This window comes from Trachypithecus francoisi, unplaced genomic scaffold (genome assembly GCF_009764315.1).
Source record: "Trachypithecus francoisi isolate TF-2019V2 unplaced genomic scaffold, Tfra_2.0 Lachesis_group11, whole genome shotgun sequence".
Lineage (NCBI taxonomy): Eukaryota > Metazoa > Chordata > Mammalia > Primates > Cercopithecidae > Trachypithecus > Trachypithecus francoisi.
This window is the reverse complement of record NW_022681456.1, coordinates 30,469,658-30,497,504: the sequence shown is the minus strand read 5'-3', so window position 1 is coordinate 30,497,504 and position 27,847 is coordinate 30,469,658. Positions and strand designations below refer to the sequence as shown.

The following is a 27,847-nucleotide window of genomic DNA, read 5'->3' as shown; positions in this document are numbered from 1 at the left end:
AGTTACTACTATATATTAATCAATTATTGTAATCAATTACTGTATAATTAATTGCAAAAAGCAGATACAGAAAGTATGTTCAATATGTTTTATTTTATATGAAGTTGAAAAACAGATTAAACTATGGTGTTAGAAACCAAGATATGGTTATCTTTGGGGAATTGGAGGGGGCAAAAACCTAGGAGTGGCATGGTAGGGGGGCTTATGGAGTACTGATAATATCCTATTTCTTAACCTGGGTGGTGATTATATGAATATGTTCATTTTGTGATAATTTATTCATCAATACACTTAACAAATTTTTTTTCCATAAAAATATCCTACTTCAAGAAAACACATGGGCATGCACACATGTATCACATGCACACATACAAACACACACACACACACACACAAACACATGGCATTTTAAAAAGAAGGGAGAAGACCCCATCATAGGTATTTCTAGGCTAGGTTTGCATTGGTCTATTTCTCAAAACTCATCTCTGGGATAAAACATTCAACTGACATTTGGGGATTTCTTTTTTCCCCCAATCATGTGGTATAATGTTTGGCAAATGGAAATGACACTGGTTCTTCCCAAATCATGTATTTCTGTAAGAAACAGCCCATGGGCCACATTCATCTTCCCCTTGGAGAGGTGTTTAAACATCACTCAACCCTGTGGGGTAGGGTTATTCTTGATTGGGAGAAACAGCCAACACTCATTGCATTTGGCAACTTGCCGTAACCATTGAGTATTGTGGAGATTTCTCAACAAGGCATGGTCAATCTTGTAAATAACTTGGTGAACTTGGTGATCACATGTTTCCACTCTCTGTCTATTCACCACCTTCCCCTGAATATATACGTGCCTATTTGTTCTGGCTTTTGCAACCAACCTTGCAAAATCTACCTTCTACAGCTCCCAAGGCATGAGGGTTTGGGTTTTTTCCGATTACCCTGCTGGCTTAGTCCTGGCTTCATCTTCAAGCCAGAGGCCTGGGTGGTCTTTGAGAAACCAGAGGAAAGGTCATTAATGACAGATGATCTCCCAAAAGTGATCTTTGATGAAGCCTCAGGCTAAAATCTCCCTGGAGTCTTGTCTTCTCCTAGTTGGGTAAAGATAGTATCACGTGAGCTTGGGCAAGAAGTTGGAGGAGCTCTGAAATGATGAAAATGCAAATACACGTCTCAAAATAATCCAAAGCAAATAATTTATTTTAATAAGTTAGCCAAGGCTGGGTGCAGTGGCTCAAACCTGTAATCCCAGCACTTTGGGAAGCCGAGCAGGTGGATCACGAGGTCAGGAGATTGAGACCATCCTGGCTAACACGGTGAAACCCTGTCTCTACTAAAAATACAAAAACAAAATTAGCCAGGTATTGTGGTGGGCACCTGTAGTCCCAGCTACTCGGGAGGCTGAGGCGGGAGAATTGGGTGAACCCAGGAGGCGGAGCGTGAAATGAGCCGAGATTGCGCTACTGCACTCCAGCCTGGGTGACAGAGCGAGACTCTGTCTCAAAAATAAAATAAAATAATCTAAAAAAAGTTAGCCAATAAATACCTAGTGAGGGATTAATATGCAAATGATATATGGTGAAAACATAAATTACAATAATGAGCCCACTGCCCATATGTTATTTGCCTTACTTTTAGGATATTTGCCTTGTATATCAATTTTTAAAGTACAGCCTGAAAACGGACATCCTGCAGGACTAATATGGCCCATAGACAGGTTTGGTTTGGCTTGCACAATTGTTTTAAAACTCAGAAACTTTACACTAAAATCCATACTTAACAGCATCTCTTTAAAAACTGAAAGATATGACAACATGTCAACGCATTAACAATTTATTGGAGCCACCATCTCCCATTGCCTTACACCAGAACTGTTTTACTCATGTATATTGCTTGTCTAATCCCTTTAGGAATTTGTGTTTTCTACCATTATAAAAGTGTCTGTCTTCATAAACAGGTTGCATGAAAGGGGAATCATGATCATACCTGTTCCTAGGCTCTGCTGGTGGGATGGGCTTGGGCAGTTGTATTTTTTATGATGTTACCTCTCACTCCACCTCTCCACTTCTCACCCTGGGTTGACTTCACCAGAAATGGTGGCTGAATCAGAGGTGGCCCATCCTGAAGCTTGCCAGGGACTTCTGGCCTGACAAGAAAGAGTGAACAAGGATAATCACATTCTTTGCTCAGAGCTTGGAATTAGAAAGCTGAGCAACTGTTTCCAGTTAGTGGCGGAGAAAATTGGACACATTGCAAAATGCACTTAGCATCACAGCAAGTCAAAGCCCTATGCAAGCTGAGCTGGGTGGTAGAGAAAATCCTTGGAGAGGGGAAAATGGACTTCATGCACTGAAAGAGCAAGTGATAAGACACAAGGTTGCCTGAAAGGCTGAGAGCACAGCTTTGTCCCCTTGACTTCATTCTCAATTCTAGCTCTGTTGAAACCTGGTGGACTTGGTTTCCAATTCTTGGATGTACCTGACTTAGAAAAAAATTGCCCCAGTCATCCTATATCCACCCTTCTTCTTAGGGAACTAATACCGTGAATTTCCTTAAAGGAAACATTCCAATATGAGAACTAAGATTATCTGAGAATGAATCCTATGCACAGGGGAGAGAAGACTTATACCCTAAATATTTCAGATGTTTCCTATTTCTCCAGAAATGCTTTCACTCATCAGAAGGCTCTCTAAGCCTTCACTCAGCATATCTGCCTATATTTAAGGCACAGTTGGAAAGTACAATAATTTTGAAAATACATTTCATAAGCATTTATTGAGCATCATCTGTATATGATCCAATATGGTAAAGACTGAGAGGGAAACAAAGATGACCCAATTTCCTGCACTCAAGGGGCTTACAATCTAATTTGGAAGACAGAAAATGTCTATGAATTGCTATTCATATTGCAGAATGAAACAAACAGTACAGTAAATAGTTGCAGATTCTCAGAGTCCTTAGGGGAGAGAGAGGAGGAAGTTATTCTCTTTAACAGGGGTTAGGGGACTGCTTGGTAATCTGGCTTCCTAGCAATGAGGGGAGGCAATGATAGATGGAGAACACTTTACCAGGAGACACTGACAACAGGACAATGTTGATGGACATGAAGAAAGGCGACAGGAAAAAAAGAACGTAAGAGATCTGGAAGCAGAGCAGGACAGAGAGAATAACCTCTTTCATAGGGACCCGGGGGCATTGCTGGATGACATCCTATTGCCCCCACCACTGTAGCACCAACACTGGATATCGAAAAGGGTCAGAGGAAGAAGAGGTCACCACGGATTTGGAATTCTTCCCAAGGGGACCGGCCTTCAATGAGGCTTTGAAGCTTTTGTTTACATTTTAGAAGAGAGTGAGATGCAGCAAGAGCCTCCTAGTTGAAAGAAACCATGGGAACAAAGGCATAGGAAGGCGAATTCAGGGGCAGTATTGTGTGCTGGGGGAGAGGGAGTGTGAGCAGACAAGCCTTACTGGATTGATCATTCACAGTGGAGAGGGCTGGAAAAACACTGTTGATAAGGCTGTCTGGAGCCGGCCTGTAGAAGACCTTGGATTGCAGGACAAAGGGTTTGGACTTGATCCTGGAGGCAGTGGGAGCCAGAGAAGACTGGGGAAAAGGGTTTACTTGATGAAAGAGTTCCTCATTCACTAAAGAAAAGCACCAGCACAGCTCATTTTTCTCCTTAGAAAACAATCACAGAATTTAGCTTTAAATGCACCCCCAACTCAGGGAAAAGCATATACCAGTCCCTGCAAAGGCTCCGGGTGGGAGTTCATGAGTTCAGACTCAAAGCACAAGATATGTTTTACTTGGCATTTAAGCATATCTATGGGTGATGCATGTCCTCAAACGAGGACAGGCCGATATGATTATACACTTTATATCAGCTCATGCTCAGTGGTGCCCTTTCTCTCCACTGTTCAGTCTCTGATCCCTCCACTTCTGGATATCCAGAGTAAAATGGTTATAAGACAGATTGTATACTTTCTTGGTGGCATCTATGTGGTGTAGATTCTCCAGGTAAGGGCTTTGCAGGAATTGAACTACTGTTATCTCAAGCTCTTGAGGTCTCACTTAGTCCTTAGCAGTGGTTGAAAACACCTAGCATCCTGTCTGGCAATGGGGTCTGGCACATGGCAGGAACTCAGTCAGAATTTTTTAGTAACAATGTTTATGATACACAGGGTTGTAAACTGAAACTTCTGATGTATTTCTTCTTTCTTTCTCCCTTCCTTCTTGCTCACTTCCCACTTCATTTCTCTTTCCTTCAGCTTTTCTTTTCAGCTCATTCTTGTTTCTTCCCCCTCCGTTCCCTCTTTTCTTTTTACTTTCTATCTCCTTGTAACTTTCCTTTTCCCTACAGGAACTGGGAAAGACAAGGGTGTGTGGGCGGTCATGGCTCCCCTCCAAGGAAAGTGTGAGGCTTTGGGCAAAATAGATCTCTCATTTCTTCCAAACATAGGTCTAATCTGAACTGTCTCCAGGCTCTAGTCTCCAATCCAACTTCAGTGGTTTTAGTTGGACTCCATGAGAAGGGACCCCAGGGATGCTGTGTCTTTAGTCTTGTCTTGGAGAAACCCAGCTTTCCATGCGTCTACTTGTCTCGCAGACTGGGGCACCCACGTTCCCTTTCCTCAATTCACTAGCACCTCAGAGAGACTCTTCAGAGTGAAACGCCTGGCTGAAGAGAAGCAGGACTTCATTAAGAGTTTGATTTATCCCCAAACGATCTATTGTTACGCATCAAACATGTTTTCCCTACAAACTAGTTGGCAGAGAGCACACAGATAAATTACTACAAGATGTAACCAGACAAGCTGCTCAAAAGGGAAATGGTTCTCTGTGTGTGGAGCTCAGGAGAGCACATCTATAAACATGTGTTGGGAAATCAATTTGGTATAAGTTTGCAAAAGAAGTGCACTGCTGTCCCCAAACTACCAGCTTGCTGTGCTATCTGACTGTTCTTTTGAGATCATAGTCCATTGTCACAGTAGTAAGGAAAGGGAGAGGTACAACCTACTCTGAAGTGTCTTCAAGGGGGAAGGAATACCAGGTTTTCCATAGGCAGTTGCAGATTCTCTCCCTAGGCACAAGTCAATTTGTCCAGTTCATTCTCTGGAGACAATAGGTTAGAGTAATTCTACCAGCATATAACAACATTTAGTTGACGTTATGGTAATTTCAAAAGAATTATAGTAATATAATGCTACAGCACAGTGCTATGTAGTGTGATGTGGAAGAAAACCCCCTTGGTGTGGCTTCAGAGACAGAAGTGTGTAAATCCCTTCCTGACCAAGTGCAACTTGCTAGTTCAGTGAACCTTTGAAAATTTCTTCACTTTTCTGAGATTTTTGTCCTTTTTCTATAAAGCAGTTAAGTGTATATAGGTTGAATATCCCTAACCCCAAAATCCAAAATCTGAAATGCTCCAAAATATGAAACTTTTAGAGCACAAACATTTCACCACAAGTGGAAAATTCCATGCATAAGTACTAAAACAAACTTCAGTTCATGTACAAAATTATTAAGAAATACTGTATAAATTACCTGCAGGATAGTTGTATAAGGTCTATGTGAAACATAAATGAATTTTGTGTTTAGAGTTGGATCCCATCCCAAGATATCTCATTATGTATATGCAAATATTCCAAAATCTGGAAAAAAATGGAAGTCTGAACGATCTTTAGTCTCAACATTTCAGATAAGGGATACTCAACCTGTACTACTTGCTTTGACAAGACTTGCAAGAATTATAGAACACATGCAACCTGTCCTATAACTGCACTGTGGCCAATAAATTAAAAGAGATTACATTAATTCTTTAGTTCCTTCCTTGCAAGAGCTACATTTCAAGTGCTCAAGAGTCACATGGGGCTGTGGCTACCGTAGTGGGTAGCACAAATATACAATATTTCCATTATTACATAAAGTTCTATTCAACAGTGTTGTCCTAGAACATGCCAGACACGAAGTTAGATAATTTACACATAATTTTCTCTTGCTTCAAAGTTTTCAGACACCTTGGTACATACAGCTTAATTAAAAGTCCATCCATCCAGCAAATCTGGAGTGCCCTTTGATAGCCTGTGGGACAAAACTGTCCAAGACTGACTCTACATAGTATTCTAAGCTGGCACAAGTCTACAAGGCATAGTGATTGCTGAAAAATTGGAGAAGGTCGAAAATAGAGGACTTCTGGGCCTTTACCAAATGCATATATATGAGAGACTTTGGCTCCAACCACAAAACATGTCTCAGTAGAGATGACAATGAGAATAGAAACAAAGTGGAATCAGCAAAGGAAAAAATAATTGTGTAGGAATAGCCAGCAAATACTCTTGCTTTTAAACATGGTGAGGACAGCCTAAGAAACCTTCTCATGATTCATATAACAGTCTTGGAAAAATCCCAGGGTAGATAAAAGCTACCCCAAGATATGTAGCTGAAGCTTAGGAAACTTTCTCAAGGTCAAAGCAGAGTTATTCCAAATTTGCTCTCATTTCATTGAAGACCATCTTGACTCTTTGGGGTGAGTCCAACACATCTATGCTGCAGCTGATCAGATTGTAGCCTGCTGAGAAGGACCTCTTGATCTTCAGAGCACATTTCCTGGCAGAAAAAATAAGGCAAGCACAAGGCAAGGTTGCCTTCCACAAGCAAAAGTGAAAAGAACAAAAACAATAGCTACATTTGTTAAGTGCTTATTGGGTACCCTGTTCTATTAATATTACACTGGTCATCTGATTTAATCTTCACCATAACCTCATGAAGAACTATTAATAGCCCCATTTTATAGAGGAATAATTGAGGCAATAAATGTTTAAGAACAATCCAAAGTCACACGCTAGTAAATGGTGGAGCCAGGACTTGAACCTGTGTAGTACAGCAAGAGCTCACATTCTTTTTTTTTTTTTTTACAGAAAATTTGTATTTTAATTATTTTTATGTATCAAAAACTCGACAGTGTACATTTAACCCAGTTTAGTGGCAAGTTCTTTAGCCTTTGCCTTTTCGAGCTTGGCGATACGAGCCACAGACTTGGGACCCAGGACATTGCTGCCCCAGTGACAGCGGATCTCATCGTATCTGTTGTTGTAATTGGTCCTGATAGCTTCCACCAGCTTAGCCAAAGCGCCTTCGTCTTCCGAGTTCACTTGTGTAAAGGCCGCAGTGGTGCAGGTCTTCCTGTGGACTAGACATCCCAGTCTTGCCTTCCCCTTGATAATGCAGTAAGGAACCCCCATTTTACGACACAGGGCAAGCAAGAAGACAACCAGCTCGATGGGATCCCATCGTGTGCAATCACTACCAGCTGAGCTTTCTAACTCCTGCTCAAAGGACAGGTGGTGTCTTAGTGGGGACGTCCCCTTTGCCAGCAGCTTTCTTCTTGGCCCCGGCCAACAGCCTCTGCTTCTCTCTTGCTTCGTCTCTGGCCTGTACTTGTGGACCAGCTTAAGCAGCTGAGTAGCTGTTTGGCAGTCCAGGGCCTGGGTGAACTGGTTAATGGCAGGAGGCACTTTCAGCCGCTTATAGAGGATGGCTCTCTGCTGCTGCAACCTGATAGAGCGGGGCCATTTCACAAAGCGGGTGAGGTCTCTTTTGGGCTGGATGTCCTGTCCAATGCCAAAATTCTTAGGTCTTTTCTCAAACAGGGGATTCACCACTTTCTTGGTCTCCTGCTTTTTCACGACAGCAGGGGCCGGAGCCACCTTCTTTGCCTTGGCCTTCTTTCCTTTCGGCATCTTGGGCGGCAGGAGGAGAGAGAGCAAGTTCACATTCTTAACCACTGTGTCTGTTAGTGTAAGTGATCTCTCTGGCTTTCTCATTTAAGTTTCTAAAAATAATGAATTCTTATACAATCTTTAGGGTTTTCCTTCTGCAGCTTTTCTGGTCACTGTAGAAAACAGCCATATGCATTACATAAAATTTTACCATTAAAAATAAAGATATAAATACCGTTTTTTTGACAATGCATCTTATAGATCGCATATAAGCAAGCACTTCATGAGTAAATGAAAAATGCAAATAAGACAGTGAGATTGTTATATCTTTGAAGGTGTGGGATCATTTTGTCTTGAATGTTTGAGTAAAGAAAGTGTCAAATGAAAATGGGCACTTGGATGGGGAGGTGGTCTCTAAACTAAGATTTGTAGATCTGCTGCCTATTTTTATAAATAAAGTTTTACTGGAACACAGCCACATGATTTATAGGTTGTCTATGTTTGGTTTTGCACTACAATGATACAGTCGAGTAATTGTGACAAACTGCAAGACCCACAAAGCCTAAAATATTTACCATCTGACCCTTTACAGAAAAAGTTTGCTTACCCCTGACTTAGATGACAGTGACAAAATTATGTTCTGATAGTGTATCTTAACTTATATCTGTCATTTTCAGTTGGTTGAAAATGTAGGATTTCAATGGTACGCTATCAATGAAATTTGACATTATTTAATTTTACATAACCCAAAACTGCAGATAAGGGGAGCTTACAGGTCAAATGGCAAACATTTATAATAAAGCATTGTTGCAGTTCTGAATTTGAGAGCCAAAGGCCATCCTAAATAAGATAGAATGAGAAGCTGCTCCATGATCCTCCAGCCTCAGGTCTATTTCTGTCTTTACCTCTAATCACAAGTAATCATTGTTGTTATTCTTGTTATTGTTTTATTTGCAAAGGTTTCACCTTTCCTACCTATAAGTTTTTTGAGGGCAAAAGATGTGTCTTTCATTAGCCTGGAACTTGGCACAGTGATTGGTAGGTGGTGGGCACATAGTAGTAGCTGAATGAATAACTACATAGCATTGAGTTAAAGAGTCTATGCTTAGAAGAGTTAGGGAAGCAGCTACAATACAGGGGTGTTTGGGCAGAGTGCCGTCTCAAAGACTGGGTGAGCCAGCAGTGAATTCATAAAAGTCACAGGGTTACGACCTAATCAATGTGCAAATATATCCCAGGCTAAGTGAGGAAATCATGGCTAACTTTTACTGATCATACATTATCCTCTAGAGACACACTTTTCTCAGCTCCTTGTATTTATTTCATTTAATCTTCACAACGACTCAAGGAAATAGGTTATTCTGTTTATTTAATAAGTGAGGAAAAGAAGCACAGAGAGGTTTATTACCTTATCCCAGGATACACAGCAAAAAATGGTAGAAATCAGTCTTAAACTCAAGGAGTCTGAATTCAGAGACAAAATTTACAATAATTATGCTATATTCTTCTCTATGTGGCTTTATCTGTGACTTCTTCCTCTTCAGTGGTTTCTAAGACATTCTATAGGGAGCTCTCTGAGAACATATATTTTTACTTTTCGAACAAAAACCAATTGCCCAAACCTAGTTTGTTGCATAACTGTGCATTTTATTGCCAACTTCCTAGTAACTAGCCTACAAAAAAATAAAGCATATCATGTGAACAGGGATAGGCGTAACATACTCTATTGCTTTTATAGTTCCAGCACTCATTTGGAATTTACTCTGTTATGCTTCTCTATGCAATTAAAATTATACTCTTTCAAATTTTGAAATACTGGAAAACTTTAGATAAAAGTCCTTGCTAGCCATATCACAGTCTGATGTCCAGTAGAATCAATATCACCCGGGAGCTCGTTAGACACGCAAAATCGAGGCCCCATCCCAGACTGACTGAATTGAAACCTGCATTTTAACAAGATGACTGGGTGATTTATATGCACTTTAAAGTCTGAGAAACATTGACTCCATCACGGCAGAATGATTACCATTGATTCCCCCAAAGAGAACAATTTGGGTACCTCTGGTTAGGTGGGAAAGAGAGGTAGGCTGATAAAAGCCTGATATGCTTGGGGCAAAGGCCCCATCCTAGCTGTGAAAAGACCTAGTGGCTTATAGCCCTGACTGCTTTTAAAAGCCCCAGAACCCATGCTTCTCACCATACCAACTAATGTAGAACCTCTCAGGTGGGAACTATGTACCAGTATTTTTAAAAGATCCTGGGGTGATTCCAATGTGCAGCGAAGGTTAGTCCCTCTGTTGGAAATGGGTGTTCTTTGTAGGAGAGGAGTGAATGTGCCTCTATTTGCCCTCTTCACCTGAGGAACTGACACTCACCTTTAATGTCTCAGTGTATGCCTTCATGTTTTTTTTTTTCCTCCAGGAAGTCTGAATTAGATGCCCCTGTGTGCTCCACGCACCTACGTTACTCTTATCAAGAGCTATTGTAATTTCTTGTGTACTTTTCTCTGTGTCCCATTTGCCTCGAAATTTCATGATGGCAACACGGCAGCCACCTTGCTCACATGTGAACAACAGCTCAGGAATGAGCATTCGGTGCACGCTGATCATGTGCCAGTCCCTGTGCCTCTATTACCTTAGTTAAGAGCCATTGCAACCCTCTTATCTCCATTTCCCAGGTGACAATTGGAGGTTTAAGAAAGTGAACTTGCCTCAGGTCACACTGCTTAGAAGTCCGTAGAGCTGTATTCAGTTCCTGGCACCTAGTAGGGTGTTCAATAAAGATTTGTTGAGTGAAAGAACAGAGGCATGAGCTATTCTCCTTTCAAGCCTGCCCACGCCTTCTGTGGTGGGATTAAAGCCACACTGAGATTTCCTCCCCCCACTCTGCACCCCATCCCACACTCACTGGAGCTCAGCCTTGATATCTTTTAAGTTCTCTGCCACAAAATGGATGGGCTAAAAGTCCCAATCTTTATATGCCTGGACAGCAGCAGCTTCTGCATCAAAGGGCTGGTATTCTGGCTTGTTTGACAGAACATGTTTAAAGAAAGAATCAAATGAGAGGGAAGAGACCAGACGCATAAAATTTTCCAAAGTATTTACTTTCAGCTTAGAGTCTCAAGCTGTGTTTCTCAACCTGAAGGCGGAGGACATAGTGTGGGAGGATTAGGGCATGGAATTGTGCAAAGGACCTTAATCCTCGGCCACGTCATATATTTTCTTGAAGTGGAAATAAGCTTTATTCTCCACTCCTAGATGTACTATTGGATTGTAATACTGTCATAACAAATAAAATGCGAGCTCATTTAAAATTATCAAATCCATATTAGCTTTCCATCATCTTAGTAAGTACAAACAGCAGCGCTAATACATTTTGTGGGGTCCAGTGGGGATTTTTGAAGTTATTACTAGTAATAAAAATTCCAAATAGATATTTACTGTGCAATGTACTGTGAATGCAGGTTATCTCATATAATTCTCCATCAGCCCTTTGAGGTAGGCACTATTATTCCTGCTTTATACGTGAGGATCACAAGATATTTAAAAACAGTGGTAATCGTATTTCCTGCTTAATAGTGTAATGGAGAGTAAACACCTGGGGAACTCTGTCAGGTCAGTGCCAGAGTGCTCTCCTCTGCCAAAAAAAAAGGATCCATGGAGGCTCAGACACTTTGGAGTGGGAGATGGGGAATGGTAATAGCTATGCCTGGAAGTGACAGGGAGCCTCATGTAGACTGACAGAGTCTAAAATCTGGGAGTGGGTAGTAAGCCAGCAGGGAGGTGGCAGATGCCCAGAAGATTTAGCAGGGCCTAGAATGGGTGTCTTAGGATAAGAATGATACCTGTCTAAGGCAAATGAGTTATCATCTTGGGCTGATGGGGCGAATATGTAAGGACCTCCAATGTCTAGAAAGAGGGCTTTACATTTACAAGTATTTATTGAGGCCCTACTGTGTTCTGCGCACAATGCAAGTGGCTGGAATGCAGTTCTGAGCAAAAGAGATATGGTTTCTGCCTGAATTAGACTTATTTAGAGAAATTGTTCAAATATTTACATAAGGCATAACAAAACTGTAGCAAGCATGATGAAGGAAAGGTACAAGGTGCTATACAAGCATCCAATAGCAGAATCTGATTTCATTTGGGGGTCTCAGGAAAGGCTTTCTTGAAGAAATACTGGAGAGAGAGGAGAGCATTTATGGCAAAGGAAACAGCTTGTGCATTTCTGGCAAAGGGAATACTGGTGCCTAGATCCAATCCCCGGAGGTTCTAAATTGATTGGTATGGTGAGGAACCTGGGCCCTGGGTCTTTTAAAAGGGAACAGCTCTTCGGAATGGGAGAGAGAGGAGAGCATTTCTGGCAAAGGGTCCTGAAGTAGAAAGAAGATAATGCATTTGAGAAAATGAAAGAAAGCCAATATGTCTTGAGCTCAGTGTGGGTGAGAAAAATACTTCTGTCTTGGAGGAGGTGAGACTCTGAACCAGCTATATAGATAGCCTTTGACCCAAGAAAACGAAACAGGAATGAACCATTGAAACTTGAGCTCATGAGAAGACTAGAAGGACTAAGGCTATTGAACTATGAGTCTGAACTTCAATTTGTCATCACAAAGGATGCAGGTAGTCCCAGTGTAGCCCTCAGTATACTGCCTGACAAGTGTGCAGGCAGCATGTACCCTGCTTAGGGCCAGGAAAGTTGTTTCAGCCCTAGCTCTGCCTCCTTCTCTATTTGGTATTACCAGGATTCTGCTGACCCCATTGTATTGCTTAGAGCATTGCTATTCAAATTGGAGTCTTAAATTGACAGAATTTCTAGAGGTGGGGACTGGGAGTTGTGTCGAGTGATTATTATGTAGTTAAAATTTTGGTAATGGTGGTTTCAAAATGTAGTCTTCAACCTTAGCTGCACACTAGTGACCTAGAAGATCTTTAAAAGTATTGATGCCTCAGCACCACCCCCATAGTTCCTGATTTAATTGCTCAGAAAGTTGGTCGGGCATCGAGAATTTTGAAAGCTCTTCAGGTGACACTAATGTTCAGCTAGATTTGAGAACCACAGATTTAGAGGCTAGTTCCCAAATGCCAGTCCACAGATCAGCTGTATCAGAAATACCTGGAGTGCTTATAAAGAAATATCCAGCCCTACTTCAGACCTAACATGCCAGAATTTCTAAGGGTAAAGCCCAAGAATAGGCACTTGAAAATATTTATCCTGACACTTAAAACAGATGTGGGACCACCAGGTGATTTTTGAACCTATCTGGGTTTGGGAGGCCCTGATTTAGATTGAGGCATCTGAAACTGTAATCTGATTCAGTCTGTGGTGGCGTCCAAGGTTCTGCATTTTAAACAAGCTTCAAGGTTGTGCTGCTGGTCTGAGGACCACACTGCAAGCAGCAAGGGTTCAGGAAATCCAAATGAAAGAATGGGCAGCTTTAATTTAAAATCCGTAAAGGGCTGTACATGAAATCTATTAGCACAAGGGACCCTATTTTCATGGCCCTCTCTCTTTACCAGACCACTTTCTTTAGGGCAAGGATTGGGTCATTATCATGTTTCCATTTCTAGCATCTAAACACAGTGCTCAGCACGTGTTAGGAACACAATAAATGGGTTTTGAATTGACTGAATACCATGATGTCCTTAGGGTCCAAGCTGTGGAGCCAGCTGAAGGTGAGACATTGCTATAATGCAGGCCTTTTGCCACTTCCAGTCATAAATTCCAATTGGACGGGGTCCAATGTGAAGCTGTGTGTTACTAAAGCCTCCTCTGTAGGGGGTAGGGTCAAAGCAGGCCTCTGAAATATTAATAATTCTGAGCAGTGACCACAGCTATGATATTTACAGACCCATGAAGCGCAAGAGACAGCCTGAGGTTGTTCACACAGGCAGAGACTCCAAGGACTTATTCTGCTCCAAATGGAGCATGTATATTGCCCAATCCTGCCAAAAGCCATACGGTTCATTAGCTTTTACTATACCGAGAAATACGCCAGGCCTGGTGCTAAAATGACATGATAAAGCATATTTGACAGCAACAGTCAGAGGAAAAGGCACAGTGGGAACGGAAGAGCTCTGTGGGACGTTGCTCATGCCTTTGGAACAGAAGAAAAATACCTCTGCCTCTCGATTTGGAGACCCAGGCTGGTTGGAATCTGACAAGGACTTATTACTTTAGAAACGTTTTTCAGGGGTTTGATTTCATCCCCTGGATTCTCTTTGCCTGGTGATAGATGATTTTCTCCTTAGTATGTTTTGATACTGTGACTATTTGTGTGGTTTGTGAGTTAGATATTGGGAGGGGGTCAGGAGAGGAAAAAGACACTGAGAGAGAAAGAGTAAAAGACACAGAGAGACAAAGAGATAGAGAAGGGAGGGAGGAAGAAAAAAGCCCACACCTGTAAGTGAGTGGAAAAGAGTGGACGAAGAGCAGTGAGGAAAGGAAATAGGATGTCAGAGGAGGATGGAGGCCAGGAGGAGTCAGATCAGGGCCCTCCCTTCATTTGGGATGGATGGTCTTTATACTCAAGGCTGGTCTTAGTGTGTTCTGAGGAGTACTCATGTAATCTCCTCTGTCTTCTTTCCAAGAGGCACAAAACGAGCATTTCTGGTCTCACCTTCAGTCCTAATAACTCTTTGCCTCCTGCCATGCTATGAAATCTCATCCCTAATTGTTTTTCTGCCACCATCACTCCTGTCCTTCCTATCAAAGACTACATGGTCTGGCTCAGGGACATTTATATTTTATGTGTTAGAACTTTCTCAGGCTGTTATACCCCAACTTCATCTGGTCCTACCACACTTAAGTCTTTTGCTCATCTTTCCCCGGTGCCTTTGGCTCCCTTCTCTGGGCATAGCCTGAGACAGGGTCTCATGCTCTGCTTGGCCCACTCTCCACTCCTTCTGAGTATAGATTCCCCCTGGAATGTATTCCAAATAGCTCAGTGTTTCCCAAAGTGTGTCTTCTGGACCATCTGCTTCATAATCATGAAGGTGGGGTAGAGAAAGGGGAAAAAGGGATTTCTTTAATATGCAGATTCCTGGGCTCAGCTCTCCAACCCCTAAACCAGACTGGGGACTGGAGGTGGGGGCAATTTTGAAAATATGTACTTTTAATCCTTGACCCAGGATTGCAAAATATAGTAACGTTTAAGAACTTCAGCAAGACCAGTCTTCTGGCTTCCCAGATTCTTTCTCCTTCAAGACCTGGCTCAGAAGATCAGAGGCTCCCCTCCCACAACACACAGGGTAATGTCAAGAGCCTGGGCCACACACCTGACACAAATCACTTAAACTCTCCAGGCCTTTCTCATCTTTAAGCAGGGCCAGCACTGAAGTCACAAGTAGGAACAAGGACAGGATGGGTGACATATAGACAGAACCAGCGCTGGCCTGGTGGGAATTAGGGGAAACTGGAAGCTGCAAGCTTGAAGCAGGCACCTGTTCCTCCAGTGCAGTCAATTATGGACAGTTGGGAATGGGGCTCAGAGATGCCAAATCTTCTGAATTTTTTAGGGAAGCTAGAAATCAGAATTTCTATGTAACATTTCCTAATTTTTTTATTTCTGGCTAATTTCTTCTTAACCGGCCAAATAAAATTACACATGTGGGGCACATTAGGGTGGTTGAGTCCACATTTGCAACCTCTAGACTAGGGCTCCCTAAGGTTGCTTTCCACACTAGAGTCCTGGCATACGGTGATCCTGAAGCCCCCTGGTTAAACAGGTTGTTCTGTTGCCGGTTGGAGCTTCCCAGCTGATCCCTCTGCTTTCCAGGAAAACCCCAGAGCTCCACTGGTTCTAAGAACCACTAAGGTTCTCAAAGCTTACTGTGCATCACAATCACTTGGAAGGCTTAGTTAAAACACAGCTTGTTGGGTCCTACCTGCAAAGTTTCTGATTCACAATGTCTGAGTTAGGACCTGAGAATCTGCACTTTTTTTTTTTTTTTTGAGGCGGAGTCTTGCTCTGTCACCCAGGCTGGAGTGCAGTGGCGGGATCTCAGCTCACTGCAAGCTCCGCCTCCCGGGTTCCCGCCATTCTCCTGCCTCAGCCTCCCAAGTAGCTGGGACTACAGGCGCCCGCCACCTCGCGCGGCTAGTTTTTTTTTGTATTTTTAGTAGAGACGGGGTTTCACTGTGTTCGCCAGGATGGTCTCGATCTCCTGACCTTGTGATCCGCCCGTCTCGGCCTCCCAAAGTGCTGGGATTACAGGCTTGAGCCACCGCGCCCGGCCAAATCTGCACTTCTTACAGACTCCCAGCTGCTGAGGCTGCTGGTCCAGGGTTGGCACTTTGAGAACCACTGCTGTAGACCCATTACTCACTACTCGTTACCTATGATATTTGCTTTCTCCTTAAAACTGGCACTCAGGGCCGGGCGCGGTGGCTCATGCCTATAATCTCAGCACTTTGGGAGGCCGAGACCGGCAGATGACCTGAGGTCAGGAGTTCCAGACCAGCCTGGCCAAACGTGGCAAAACCTCGTCTCTACTAAAAGTACAAACATTAGCCGGGCATGGTGGCAGATGCCTGTAATCCCAGCTACTTAGGAGGTTGAGGCAAGAGAATCGCTTGAACACAGGAGGTGGAGGTTGTAGTGAGCCGAGATTGCGCCACTGCACTCCGGCCTGGGTGATAAGAATGAGACTGCATTGGGAGGCCGAGACGGGCGGATCATGAGGTCAGGAGATCGAGACCATCCTGGCTAACACGGTGAAACCCCGTCTCTACTAAAAAAACTACAAAAAACTAGCTGGGCGTGGTGGCGGGCGCCTGTAGTCCCAGCTACCCGGGAGGCTGAGGTGGGAGAATGGCGTGAACCCGGGAGGTGGAGCTTGCAGTGAGCTGAGATCCGGCACAGCACTCCAGCCTGGGTGACAGAGCGAGACTCCATCTCAAAAAAAAAAAAAAAAAAAAAAAGAATGAGACTGCATCTCAAAAAAAACCAAAAAACAAACAAACAACTGGCACTCAGGTTTTAGCTTCTCTGTCATTCCTGAGTCACTTCAGACTGCAATACTTTGTGCCTTCCTGGTGTTGCTCACATGATCAAAAACTCAGTTTAACAATAGCTGTCATGTTTGAGTGCTTACAATATACCAGTCATTTGTCCAAGCACTTTGCTGTGTAATCATCATCAAACCTTACTAAGGAAGGTATCATCCTCAATCTCTACATGAGGAAACCAAAGCCTGGAGAAGTTAAGTAACTGGCTTAATATCAGAGTTGAGTGAATGGTAGAGACAAGGTCCCAGCCCAAACTGTCTGGCTCCACAGATTGGTTGTCATATAATTTATAGACCAAGCTGCAACACTTTTGAGATTGACAGGAGATACTATTAATAATTATGCCAGGACAACAGATATAAACCAAGACTGATCTAGGCACACCATGACATGAGATTGTCCAACATATTCTGCCATTTTAAATGTACTCGTTGAATAGTTACAATCTTGTGAAAAGACCACAGGCTTTACAGCCAGCCAAATTCAGGCTTAACTGAGCAGAAGCATGAAAGCACCCAGCACAGTGCCTGCTGCATGGTAGAAACTCAGCAGATACCTGTTTCCTTGTGTCAAGCTTCTAATCCTTTGCTGGGCAACATGGGCAAGTGTAACATGTTGCCCTTATTCTAGAAGCCCTTACAGTAGAGTTGATAGAAAAAGGAACATAAACGAAAACTTTTAAAGATTATTCTAAGACTTTAGTAATCCGAGACTGAGCGTAAGCATTCAGAGATGGTGATTCCCTCAGCTTTTGAGTTTTTCGGTGAGTAGAATTTGAACTGTGTCTTGAAGACTGAGTAGAAGGTAGGAAGGTTAGAATTGGGTATAGCTAAAGAAAGAATGAGTTTATTCAGAAGTGTCTGTGTGACATAAGTTTGTCAAACATTTCAACTCCATTCCAACCATCGTAATATTCGAGATACAATGAAACAGGGACACGTTTTTATTGTATTTTATTTTTTCAGTGTTGTGTACTCACGAACCCCTAGAGAGCCCGGATGAGGACTTGATTCTCCCAGGCATGGAAGGACAGACAGAGAAACTTCTTAGGAGCATTGGTCTGTGGTTTTCAAGACCTTCTGTTATTTAGGAATTTTGAACAAAATTCTGCCCCTCTCAATGTTTTTCACAGTAAGAGTAACAGCTGCGGGGTACTTATTCCTCCCTGATTTGTGTAAAAAAGAAGAGCAACTTCACACTTTTTCTCAATCCCAAGTGTGGGAAATTCTAAACAGGCTCAACACCACCCTCTAGTGTGCACAAAGGGCGGACGTGGGAATTGAAGCCTGTTCATGACAAAGGCAGCTGGTGAAGACTGGAGAAGGCAGAAGAAGAGAAACATCCTTGTATCTGCAGGAAGGCCATAAATTAATAAATATCCAAGTGCTCTAAGGTAAAGTACTTCTTTAATAGAAAGATCTAAGGGAGCGCTTCCAAAAGAAAGAATATAATGTTCTGTGAAATAGTAATCCCACGAGATTCCATCCACACCCACTCTTAAAGTGCCCCACAGTTAAATAAGTTTGGAATCCTCTGCATATCATTACAGTCTTCTGCAAGCCCCTTTTATAGGTTCAGTGTTTAGAAAAGCTGTTGGGAAATTATGCAGTGATGAAAAATCCACTTCCAACAAACATTTGACCCCTGAACTTCCCTGTCCCCACCCCCCCACCACAAGCCTCATATCATCCCCTAACACAGCTTCTCATGGAATGTACTTTGGGCAATGCTACTAGAAAAAGCACAAATGAAGGTCTTACCTTCGGCTTCCCATTTGATTAAACAAGTCCTGTCCCATAGGCTTTGATGGCTCCACTCTGCTTGCAAAGATCAAACTCTAAAGTAAACCAATAGAGCTGATCAAGACACAAAATGGAAAAAGAATGGAGCGGTGACTGAAACCAAATATCTAATCAACAGTGCCAAGGACTAGAAGATCCCTCAAGAGGCTGAGAGGCAACCCAGCTCTTCCCTATTTCAACCGCATCCCGATCTTCAGGCAGGACCGAGAGCTTTCGTACTGCTCTCCTAATACATCACCCTAAGTCCCCTGGATCCCTCTTCTGCCAAAGTTCAATTATATCTGAGGCTTAGTTCAAGGGTCCTCTTCTTCAAACTTTCTCATGACTCTGGACCCCACTGAGCATTTCCTTTTCTTCAATTAGATCACCTTTTCATGTATTCATTAAAAGCACATTGAACATTTACCATATGCTTGATACAGTGCTGGGAAATACAGATCTGAAATAGACAAAGATCCTACCCCCCAGAGGAGCCCACAATTTCTACCACTGGAGGAGGAATGAAGAGAAGACAATGAAGGCTCAGTTCTAAGGAAGGCTTCAGGAGATGAAGATACAGTAAGTTGTGGGCACATTGCCTTGTAGAACACATCCAACAGCATTTTCACCATGATCACATCAATTCATCAGAACACAGCCTGGCTCAGGGTAAGCACTCTATAGATGTTAGCTTTTATTTGTGTTGTTATTATCACTTTTTGTGTTATGTATTACATTTATGTTATATTACTTTTTTTTCTCATTCTGCTGTTCCTGTACAATAAAATTGAAGGGTAAGATGCCATCTCCCCCACAAATGGTTTAGTTTGTGAAATTACTCCAATACTCAGTGATTGCTGATAAATATGAATGCCAATGACACTTTATTCCTCTCCCTGTAAAATGATGCTACCAGTAACTATCTTTTCAGATTCCATTGATTCATCATTTTTTTTCTTCATTCGTTGAAATAATATAAGGTTTCCATTAGGTGCCAGACTCTGTGCTAAGGAAAAGGAATATAGTAATAAGACAGACATGGTCCCTGCCCTCTTGGAGTTTGCTACGTCTCAGAATTGTGGAGATTTCAGTGAGATTACTTTATATGTATGCATTTTCTGATATGGAAGGCTGGGTAAATGTAGAGTATTATTATAATTTAACAACCCACCAGTGCTACTGCTGTCAAGCATAGCCTCCAGTCTCTGAAATAGAGAATCTCACTGTACTTACCTGGCACTGTGCCTGGTTTCATAGGCACCTTCAGAAATGTCTGCCAAATGAATGAATGAGTGGAAGAATAAATTAGAAACATTATTACTAAATTATGTTTTCTACATAAATAATAATCATGATGAAATGAAGGGGGGTGAATGAGAATATCTATGAATTAGTCAACTTCTTGTTATATGGTAATTATGACATTGTGTACTTTTTTATCATTGTCTTCCTAGCAACCACGGTGTTTAGTATCAATATTCTCATTTTAGAGATGAGCATAAATAAGTTCAGGGATATTAAGTAACTTTCCTAGGGCTTCAAAATTATAAGCACAAATAATAACGGAATCAGTGGCCTGAGAACACACTCACATGTTCCTTCTCCTTTAAGGGGTAGTTTCAGTCTTTTCCCAGACCCTATTTTATTGTTGAGGAACATGGTCTTCTTTTCCAGATGAAGCTAAATGGGGATGGATGAGGTGATGAGTTCCACCTAATGTGTCACAGCTGGAGATGAGTGTCATGGCCATTAACTGAAATTAATGCCCTGAAGGCTATCATTACCAACGCCAGCCTAATAGAAACCAAGGGCATCTCCGATAATGCAGTTTTGATTTCCTCCCAACATTTTCCAAATAAAGTGAAACAACGGATTTCCTTAACACCAAAAGATGTGTTGTCGCTGTGCCGAGTGAATCTTGATACAGAACTCAGTTACACGGTAACAGGACCAGAGACCTATTTGAACCATTTCCTTGATGATGAATCTTCTCTAATCCTCCCCTCCCCAAATGCCCTCTAGCCTGTGCTTGGATACCCCTAGTTGGAGAATTTCTTCATGCTTAAGATAGCCCATTTTATCTTTATTTTTATTTATTTTTTTTTATTATACTTTAAGTTCTAGGGTACATGTGCATGACGTTTATATCATGTATAACTCCCCAATGCAATCCCTCCCTCCTCCCACCTCCCCATGATAGGCCCCAGTGTGTGATGTTCCCCTTCCTGAGTCCAAGTGATCTCATTGTTCAGTTCCCACCTATGAGTGAGAACATGCGGTGTTTGGTTTTCTCTTCTTGTGATAGTTTGCTAAGAATGATGGTTTCCAGCTGCATCCATGTCCCTACAAAGGACGCAAACTCATCCTTTTTGATGGCTGCATAGTATTCCATGGTGTATATGTGCCACATTTTCTTAATCCAGTCTGTCACAGATGGACATTTGGGTTGATTCCAAGTCTTTGCTATTGTGAATAGTGCCGCAATAAACAAACGTGTGCATGTGTCTTTGTAGTAGAGTAATTTATAATCCTTTGGGTATATACCCAGTAGTGGGATGGCTGGGTCATATGGTACATCTAGTTCTAGATCCTTGAGGAATCGCCATACTGTTTTCCATAATGGTTGAACTAGTTTACAATCCCACCAACAGTGTAAAAGTGTTCCTATTTCTCCACATCCTCTCCAACACCTGTTGTTTCCTGACTTCTTAATGATTGCCATTCTAACTGGTGTGAGATGGTATCTCATTGTGGTTTTGATTTGCATTTCTCTGATGGCAGTGATGATGAGCATTTTTTCATGTGTCTGTTGGCTGTATGGATGTCTTCTTTTGAGAAATGTCTGTTCATATCCTTTCCCCACTTTTTGATGGGGTTGTTTGCTTTTTTCTTGTATATTTGTTTGAGTTCTTGTAGATTCTGGATATTAGCCCTTTGTCAGATGAGTAGGTTGCAAAAATTTTTTCCCATTCTGTAGGTTGCCTGTTCACTCTGATGGTAGTTTCTTTTGCTGTGCAAAAGCTCTTTAGTTTAATTAGATCCCATGTGTCAATTTTTGCTTTTGCTGCCGTTGCTTTTGGTGTTTTAGACATGAAGTCCTTGCCCATGCCTATGTCCTGAATGGTACTACCTAGATTTTCTTCTAGGGTTTTTATGGTATTAGGTCTAACATTTAAGTCTCTAATCCATCTTGAATTAATTTTCGTATAAGGGGTAAGGAAAGGATCCAGTTTCAGCTTTCTACTTATGGCTAGCCAATTTTCCCAGCACCATTTATTAAATAGGGAATCCTTTCCCCATTTCTTGTTTCTCTCAGGTTTGTCAAAGATGAGATGGCTGTAGATGTGTGGTATTATTTCTGAGGACTCTGTTCTGTTCCATTGGTCTATATCTCTGTTGTGGTACCAGTACCATGCTGTTTTGGTTACTGTAGCCTTGTAGTATAGTTTGAAGTCAGGTAGCGTGACGCCTCCAGCTTTGTCCTTTTGACTTAGGATTGTCTTGGCAATGCGGGCTCTTTTTTGGTTCCATATGAACTTTAAAGCAGTTTTTTCCAATTCTGTGAAGAAACTCATTGGTAGCTTGATGGGGATGGCATTGAATCTATAAATAACCTTGGGCAGTATGGCCATTTTCACAATATTGATTCTTCCTATCCATGAGCATGGTATGTTCTTCCATTTGTTTGTGTCCTCTTTGATTTCACTGAGCAGTGGTTTGTAGTTCTCCTTGAAGAGGTCCTTTACATCCCTTGTAAGCTGGATTCCTAGGTATTTGATTCTCTTTGAAGCAATTGTGAATGCCCACAAGAGAAAGCAGGAGAGATCTAAAATTGACACTCTAACATCACAATTAAAAGAACTAGAGAGGCAAGAGCAAACACATTCAAAAGCTAGCAGAAGGCAAGAAATAACTAAGATCAGAGCAGAACTGAAGGAGATAGAGACACAAAAAACCCTCCAAAAAATCAATGAATCCAGGAGTTGGTTTTTTGAAAAGATCAACAAAATTGACAGACCGCTAGCTAGACTAATAAAGAAGAAAAGAGAGAGGAATCAAATAGACGCAATAAAAAATGATAAAGGGGATATCACCATTTTATCTTTAGGTGAGCTCATTGGAAAGTTCACTATGTGTTGAGCTGAAACCTGCTTCAAGTGGCTTCTCCTCATTGTTTCTAATTTTCTCCCCTGGGAGTCACTAGGAAATGTGATTTGCCATCCCCAGGAATAGTGTTTCCAGACTACTCCTATGGTACTTGCTGTACTACACACTTATACACTCAGTATTTTTATTCAACTCATTATAACTTTACCTATTTTAATCTATAATTAAGCAATAATATCTGTGAAATCATAAGTTGATGTGTTAGCTTTATGGTTTCTAACACATATTAATATTATTAATGTATTAATTATATTTATTTTTTGTTACATATTAGTTATATTAATGTATTATTAATTATATTATCATTAATGTATCAATGGTGGTACGGCCACCCCATTTGGGAAACACCATACATATCCCTTCTCTGTATATAGTAGTTGGAAATAACAGCCAGTCTTCATCGAGTTTCCAGTTATCTGGGACAAACATCCTTAGTACTTTCAATTACATAATATAGAGCGAAATTAATTTACTACCTTGGTTATTTGCCTCCAATTTGTCTACATGCCTATTTAGGTTTGGGGGCCAGTCTCAAATACAATTCTCTCATTATATATGCTCTGATTTTATTAATCTGTGTTTCCATTAGCCTTGGAAGTCAGACTATGTATTTCTAAAGAGTTCACTGGTCCTCAACATCTTTAAGTCTTTGTTACCTGCACCGGTGTTATATCATCCTTCCCCACCTTGTTCCTTCTTTTGGAACCAAGTATAAGAGCTTCCATCAATCCTCACTGCATTTCATCTGGGCCTATCAATTTATAACCTGCAAAGATGCTTGTTGATTCTGATTCTGTTACCTAAATTATTCATTCTCTCTCCTATCCTCTAATGATATATATATATTTGATAAACATGCATTCTGTATTTTCATGTAAATCACTGGCAGGTATGTGATCCTAGAAACTTGCTTCCAGATTAATATTGGTCCATCAATCACCTTGCTTTAGGGACTAGTTACAATAATCAAATCCATGTTTATTGTTAATCCTCTAGAGGCTTTTGTCATTTAACATGGCCTATATAATACTCTGGTAATTACTTCTTACATACTTATGTACCACCCATGCGAACACTTGATTTTAGTAAGATTACTAAAGAATTCTTTAAACACCACTCAGCTCTAGAAGTTATAATAAGGATTATTGAATTCCAACTTATCCATTTATTGGACTAAACACTTGACATATACTGAGCGTTTTAACTGCAATAAGTTCATAATAATAAAGATTACTATCCTGAAGATATTGGAGGAAGGTATTGGAGATCTTGAAGATTTTTAAGGTCATAACACCAAACTAAGTAACCTGGTTGGTAGGTGGAGAAGATAAGATTCAAACTCAGGTCTGTCTGACATCAAAGTTCAATCCATTTCTATTCTAAGATGGTCGGCTCAGAATGGAAAATGCATTTGGAAAACTGTCTACTCCCACGTTTGCTGAGTATAGTGTTTGCATTTTGTAGGCTAATATGTAACAGCTATCCTGGAAAAAAAGATCAAGTCCTTTTCTGAGGGCTTTGATTTAAAAAAAAAAAAATTGTAGTCACAGAATCTGCACAGAAGACAAGCTCCTATAGAAAATGAGGCATTCTTTGACCCTGTGAGGAGTCTGTGTGGAAGCTCTGAGCAGAGAGTAGCAGCAGGGTGCATGCATACTTAAGTTTTGCACACTGAGGCAATACTTTTAAAAGTTGGTATATTAAGCCAGATCATAATTTAAAATAAGCTTATCTGTGATCTTTAATTGTGGCATAATTCCATAATAAGAAGAAGTAAATGTCTAGATTTATCCCCCTGATCCTGAAGCAGCTGCTACTATGGCTACCACTAACTTGCTTCTGCTTGATGGATAGCACAGTAATATCATCTCTAACCATAGTACTCTCCAATGTACATTCATGGACACATAAGCAATCCAGCTCCTCTCCCTTTAAGAGTTGCTCTCCTAGAAATGGGGCTGCACTCTTCTTCCCACCCTACAGAGGGTACAGAGGGCACAGAGGGCCAGTCAACACGGGGACCATTTCAAAGTGATGTAGGAGACTGATGGCTCCCAAAGGTAGGACAGACTAGTAGCTGTGCCATATGGACTTTTACTTATTGGACATTCACCCCTTTGGGAGAAAGTTGGGATGGCTGCTTTTCAATAGGTACAGGCTCTCTGCAGCTTTGGCCCTGTCTCCAGCACTTAGAGGGTGGGTAGCAAGCAAACTTTTCCAGCAGAAGGCTGTATTTCCACGTGCCAAAAATGCGTTTGGCCATGGAGCTGTTGGAGAAGGCCCCAGGGGGAGCCTCTGTGTTTTTGCATGGTTGTGGGTTGCTAGGTCTGGGATAACCTGGGGCAGGCTGCATTGCTCACCAAATCCTTAAATTAAGTGCTTCAACAAGGGAACATGGGGTAAGCATGCCTGGCTTTTTCTGTCAGCGTTGGCAAAGCCAGTTCCATAGCTGCCATGTCAAAGACCTCATTCAAGGTATGTCCAGCTGAAAGCATGGAACAACTTGGTCAGACCAGATGGCTGGACCATGTGGGAGGGAGCCAGTCATCCACCAATGCTTGTTTAAGGTAATCTGAAACATTTTAATAATAATTTCATTAATTTTTTTTCACCTGCTTCTAAATAGCAGTGAAGCCAAGTTCGTGTAACTAGGGAGAATTTCATCACAGTGGAAACTATCTTACACACATTGTTTTCTTCTGTGGTCCAGTAAGTATGCTCCCAAGAGATATCAAGCTGGGACTTCCCAGAATGAACTACCTTGATGGTGTCAGTGCACCCCAGGGCCCCAGAGAACTTAAAATTTGATTCGATCTATAATATGAATGCTTGATCACTAGAATCAGCAGAAGACCCTCCCACAGCCCCAGTGAGAGAAAGGCTTGAGTCAGCACCCACCTGGGGGAGTTCCCTCCACCCAGTGAAGTGAACGCTCTCTGTTTTAGATGGATGCCTCTGAAGCCACCAATGTGTCTTGACAGCAGCTAGCTGGTGCAAAACATTTTCTTTACTGGGCCTATGGTGTTCATCCTGTGGGATTCCATATCTGGCCCCAACCAAAGAGCCAGGGAAGTCTCTCTCCACAGCTGCCCAGTGTGCCCCAATGCACAAGAACACTAGGCTGTATTTAGAACATGTCCATATCCATAAGGTAGAAAAAATTATGTTATTTCACAGAGCAACTTATATCATGTCCTTCTCCCTCTCTTTGTCCATAAAATTCTTTCAAGAGCAACACAAATGCCTTTGAAAAAAACAATTTCTCTGTAACCCTCTCAAATTGTAGCTTCCTCCTCCCATTTCCCCAAATACCTCAAGATGTAAAGATGCGGTAGGCATCTTCTATTCTTGGAATTACTAATTGGAAACTATTTTTACTTCCTCCTTCAACAATCCAGTTTCTTGTGACCTTCCATGCCTCCATATTACTGATCTTTACTGACTACTTGATGAATGGCCTCATCCATTGAGGACTTTAGCACCTACCTTGTTATTTTCTTCTCTACCTCTATTTCTGACACCATTCTTGATAACTTCAACACTTATAAGGCTGACTCATTTAGCTCCCTGCCTTCTCAGTTCTTTTTTTTTTTTTTTATCTGCTTTTTTTTTTTTTTATTATTATACTTTAAGTTCTAGGGTACATGTGCATGATGTTTATATCATGTATAACTCCCCAGTGCAATCCCTCCCTCCTCCCCCCTCCCCATGATAGGCCCCAGTGTGTGATGTTCCCCTTCCCGAGTCCAAGTGCTTCTCAGTTCTTTCAACTCTTTGCCACTGATATAGTTCTGCTTTCACCTCACTTCAGTCACACATTACTCACAGTCTCACCCCTACTAAAGTCTTCACTCCCCCAATCTGTTCCAAGCATTGTCCCCTCTAACCACAACCCCTCTTCTTCTTCAACTCCGTTAGTGGTACCTAGGCCCTAACAATGAGCTGTCCCTCAATCCACCTAGCCATCTCTCTGTCTCTCTTTCCTTCTCTCTCTCTCTCTCTCTCTCTCTCTGTCCTCCGCTCTCTCCTCTCCTTCCCTCCATTCCTCCCTTTTTCCCCTCCATCATATTGCCTGGAAAAATCATTACCCCATTTAAATCTAAATATTTATATGTTCTGTGCCTACACCTAAGTAGCTTAATGTTGCTGGAGAAAATCAAATGGATGTGATGATTGGTTTGATTGAATTTCATAATCCCAGATCTCAAATGATCATTCATGATCATTAAACATTTATCTACTTCACTTCCTCATAAGTTCACTTTACATCTTTCTGAGATGGTTCTCTTTATCCTCCAAATTTTCACATGCTTTTTCTTCACCCCTCTCCTCACTCTCAGCTGATGATCCTACTTGAAAAAAACAGGAACAAAAAGTCAGAGCTCCTTCATCTACCAAGCACAAACATCTACAAAAATCGACCTCTATCCTCACCTACATTCTCTGCCTACCTCGCTGCCACAATGGAAGTTGTATTCCTGCTCCTGCTCCTTCCCTCATTTAATATCTGAAATTCACCCTCTCACCATCCGATATGGTTTGGTTTTGTCTCCACCCAAATCTCATCTTGAATTGTAGCTCCCATAATTCCCACGTGTTGTCGGAGGATCCCAGGGGGAGATAATTGAATCATGGGGGAGGTTACCCCCATGCTGTTCTCAACACAGTGAATAAGTCTCATGAGACTGGATGTTTTTATAAGGGGTTTCCCTTTTCACTTTGCTCTCATTCTCTCTTGCCTGCTGCCATGTAAGATGTGGCTTTCACTTTCCACCATTATCCTATCCTAGAAATGGGGCTGCCCTCTTCATCCCACCCTACAGAGGGTACAGAGGGCACAGAGGGCCAGTCAACACCGGGACCATTTCAAAGTGATGTAGGAGACTGATGGCTCCCAAAGGTAGGACACATTTCATAGGAGGAGGCTTTCACATTCCTCCTTCCCATTATCAGAGCACAGCATAAATACCATTTCCCATAATCCACCATGATTATGAGGCGTCCCCAGCCATGTGGAACTGTGAGTCCATTAAACCTCGTTTTCTTTATAAATTACCCAGTCTTGGGTATATCTTTATCAGCAGCATGAGAACAATTAATACACCATCTTAGGCACTTTGCTTCTGTATCCTCCATTTGTCCCACCCTGCTGCCTCATTTTTATTAGC

General features: G+C 41.8%; 2 pseudogenes; both read right to left on the bottom strand.

The window, feature by feature from the left end:
• Positions 1-6,929: 6,929 nt before the first annotated feature.
• On the bottom strand, positions 6,930-7,322 carry LOC117090825 (annotated as a pseudogene).
• An 8-nt stretch (positions 7,323-7,330) lies between these two features.
• Positions 7,331-7,772, bottom strand: LOC117090978 (annotated as a pseudogene).
• Positions 7,773-27,847: the final 20,075 nt, after the last annotated feature.